Genomic DNA, 4,322 nt, shown 5'->3' with positions numbered 1-4,322 from the left:
GTGTCTGGCGAGCAGATTTCCTCCACGTAAAATAAAAAAAAAAAAAAAAAAAAAAAAAAAAAAAAAAAAAAGGTTATGTCGGTCGGATAAGGGACTGTCATGCGTAACTAAGGTCTTGTGGCCATAGCCTCTGCAGTCCAAGTCTTCCCCACCTTCACGTGGTACCGGCTGTTCTCGCCGAAGGGGTTCAGGCTCTCGAATGACGCAGCAATAGTGGTAGCTGTCGACGGGCACAACCACTCACTTTCATATACACACACGTTTCTACGCGTGCTTCCGGGCACCCTTTGTCTCGGGGAGAGTGTAAGAGAGGCCTTCCCCTTTTTCCGGGGAGCCAGTGGATGAATTGAGTAACCCTATAAACGGGTTCACTCGTGAATGAAGGGGGCCTACCTATAAACGGGAATGCCCTGGCGGGTTATGAATGGTCCGGGTACCTGGTCAATAGGTACACCGGAATATGAATGAGTCTCCGAGTTCGAGGGGTCGCTGTCTGGGAGTACGGTGCAGTGATCGTCGGGGGAGGGAATGATCGGGGGTCCTGAGGGGACTTCCTCGTGTCCGTGTGCGCCCCCTATCTGGAGGGTACAGCGGTTAACACCGGTGGGCACTGCCGGGCCGCCATTAGTAGGGGGGCCCGAACCCAGCCCAGCCAGTTGGGAGGCAGCCCTGCACAGTGGTAGGGCGATTATGCTAAATCCCGCTTCTCGTAGTAGTGCCGAGTGGCGTCCGGACGGGTACCCTGCTGCGGGGAGCGGGGGGGGAACCGACGAGGCCACCGGATTGTAAGGACGCTCGGACATCGGGGGGGTCCAGGACGGGCTGCCGGTGCCCCTTCTCCCGGCGATCCTCCTGACCATATCACACATTTACACTCTCTTACACTGTTTTTGTCCCTTTATGTCTAACTTTTCTTTTTTTTAAAATGAACAGTGACAACGAAAATAAGCAGGTTTTTACAGTGCCGCCTGCGTCCCTCGGTTTATCCGAGGTAAGGGTGCTTCCCGGCACCCGCAATTCCGCCAAGTCGGTAGGCAACCAGGCCGACTTGGACGTGCTGGCTACTGGAAGTCAGCGCTTCGACCTCGAGCAGGAGGGCTCGCCATTCCTGCCGAGAAAGAGTCTGGCACGGTCTCCGCCGTCGGGATCTCGCGATCCTGCACGTGAGGCTGAGGACCAGAAGAATCCCCGGACGGCGGCCGTTACGGCCTCCTCTCCGGTGCCCAATCCCCCCTCTCCTCCCTTCTTCTCCCCTCTCCCTCCTTCCTCTCTATTCTCCTTTCCCCCTTCACCTACCCTCGGCTCCGCCAAGAGTTCGGGGGGTGGTAAGAGTAAGAGTAAGTCTAAGAGAAAGAGGACCGCGTTTTCGTCTCCCGAGGAAGCGATTGGCGGTACCTCGGACGAGTCTGCCACAACGAGCGGCTGCGTGAGCCCCCTGCCTGGCCTGGAAACGCAGGTGAAAAAGGCGGTCGCGGGCACACGAGCGCTCTGCAAGAGGCTAGGCGCCTCCACGGAAATGGAGGAAGACACGAGAAAACTGTTTAATTCAATAATTAGAAGTCTCAACGAAGTGCAGCACGCGGTCAAGGCGATGAGGAGAAATGATCGAGCCTCCGCAATACCGACATCGACTCCCCGGCATTCTTCACGGAGCTCTCCGGCTTCGGTCACGGTCGGCACGCAGACGGAGGTGCATGAGAGTATGGACATTAGTGGCTCCGGCTCGCCGAAGTCTAGATCATGCGGCACCCAGACCTGCGACCCGCAAGAAGTCGACGATCACGACGTCGTGGAGTGGACGCGCGGGTCCAGGGACTGGCTGTCGCTTAGAGCCCTGGTGGACAGAAGGTGGGCGGAAACCGCTTTTACGGCTACAACCATCGTGGAGGGCAACCCACTTGTTAGCTGCCCCGACGACGACGTGGCCTGCTTCGCCCCGGCCGACCTTGAAGTGGGAGGTGGTCCTGCCCACTTCCTCATGGACCGCATTCCGGGGATCGCCGATTTGAGGGCGGACCCTCCACCGGTGGGTGAGTCCACATTCTTGACTTTAAGGACGTCCATTCCGCGCCGCGATGCCCCCCCTAGAATTCGCGAGAAAAAGATATTTTTCGCAGCCGATAGGGTTAATGGGGCGAGTGTTTTTGTGGTTGAAAATGCATTTAAGGCTCTGGTGCATCTTAGGGAGTTGGGAGTCAAAATGGTATGCAAGTGCATAGCCATGGCCTCCCACCCCAACATTCCGCCGGAGCCTTTCCGGAAAATGCTTGAGGCGGTATTTTCGGGTACCGGTATCTTAATTAAGATCTGGGGGATCCCGGCCGGCCTAGTGCGTCGTCCTCCCGAGCCGCCCTCCGACACGGTCCTGGTGAGGGGCGAGAATCTCTCGTACGCTCAGATGCTCCGAGCCGTTAAAGACAAGGTGGACATCGACGGCGCGGGGATTCTCGTCTCCGACGTCAGGACCAGCAGGGAGGGCCACATGCTCATTCAAGTGAGGGGCGACGGGGCTAAGGCTAGGGCCCTGAGCACTCTAGTCAACGAAAGGGTTCAGGGGCTTAGGGCGTCGGTCGGTGTGGGGAGGGGCCCTCTCCGCACCCTGCATCTTCGTCGTGTCGAAGGCGATGCGACCGCCGACGATATAAAGGCGGCCATCCACAGGAGGCTGCCGGATGTTCCGAATGACAGCTATAGGATACGCGCACTCCGGCCGGCATTTGCCGGGAGACAGAATGCTTCAATTCTGGCTCCCGCGTCGGTGGCGGCGCGTATCATCGCTCTCAGCCCGCTACGGGTGGGCTGGAGTTGCTGTCTGGTAACTGAGCGCGAGGAAATCCTCCAGTGCTTCAGGTGCCGGGGTTACGGGCATCGGGCTGCCGAGTGTGAAGGGCCAGACCGTACTAAGGTCTGCCGTAAATGCGGTGCCGATGACCACCGGGCTGGCGACTGCAAGGGTCGGGAGAGGTGTGTGGTCTGTGATCAGGACGGGCACCGGGACGGGGGTCTGCGGTGCCCTGCCTATCGCAAGGCCCTCGAGGATGCGAGGAATAAAGGGGGGAAGCCTCCCTCTGGCGAGCGGCGCCCTAGGGTAACCCCGCGCGCGCGGCCTTCTCCCCCTTCGGTCGAGAAGGGGGTTCGCACGTCCACCGGGGGTAAGGAACCCACGGAGACAGCTCCCATACAAGGGCAGGCTATTATCGGTGCTAGGGGTGGCATCGTTCGTGCGGGTGGCGCTCCGCGGCCTGCACCGCGCGGTGCATCGGCCGGGGGGGAGTCCTTCGCGCCTACGAGCGCGATGTCGACGCGCAGCGATGTCTGCGCAGACCGGTGCGCAGACTCGGCCTCCCGTCGCGACGCGGGCCGAGGCGAGCCGAAGCTCAGGCTGCGGCGAGCGCCGGCCCGGGGACGCGCGGGGGGAGACGGGTTAGACGTTCAGGATGACGTCGCGCCAAGACCGCGCAACTCGGGACGCGCAGGCGGCGGCGCAGGCGCGGCCGAACGAGGCGGCGAAACACGACCGGAGCCGAACGGCTCGACAGGCAATACAGAACAGGGACGTGCGGAGGGGGCCGGCCCTCTCCGTCAAATTTCGAGAGACGAGGCTGACGTCACGCAACGTGCGCGACAACAAGCAACCGACTAGGCCAGTTTTTCTGCCCGTTTTTCATCGGAGCGAAGTTTCCTGTAGGCCTTTTTGCGGATCTTTTTCGCCTCCTTTCGTTTCTTTTCTTTTTCTTTTTCCGTTCTTTTCGACCAATTTTAAATATCGACAGCTTATCGGTCAATAACCGGTAAGCTTGAAGTTTAATTTAATTTAATTTAAGCAAGCAAAAGTGCAGTTTGTGCAGTTAGGTGTACGCTACGGGTGTGCCGGTTTAGTGGGTGCCGTGCTTGATTTTGTTGAATTTTGAGTGCTGCACTGATTGAAATCGGAGTATACCCGGCTGCATTGGATCTTCCCGGCTGCTTTGGAATTTTTATCCGGCTGCATCCGCACTCTTGGCTTTGTACAGGCGCCTTGCCGGGGGTACTACTACTAGCCAAGCTAAGTGTATTTTATTTTATTTTATTGTATTTTATTTTATCGGTTATATCAGTGTACTGCGATGGCCAGCACGGCCAATACGCAGAGAATCCGACTGGGGGGTCTGAACGTTCTTCAGATCAACTTGCATGGGTGTCGGCTAGCCCACGACCTGCTCCAGCAGGCCGTGCACGAGCTCGAGGTCGACGTTGTCCTCGTGTCGGAGCCCTGGACCGTTCCAGGTGACTGGCACAGGGACGAAACCGGAAAGGCGGCTGTCTGGGTCACGGGGAGGGGC

This window comes from Megalopta genalis, unplaced genomic scaffold, assembly GCF_051020955.1.
Source record: "Megalopta genalis isolate 19385.01 unplaced genomic scaffold, iyMegGena1_principal scaffold0065, whole genome shotgun sequence".
Classification (NCBI taxonomy): domain Eukaryota; kingdom Metazoa; phylum Arthropoda; class Insecta; order Hymenoptera; family Halictidae; genus Megalopta; species Megalopta genalis.
Note: the sequence above shows the minus strand (reverse complement) of the source record.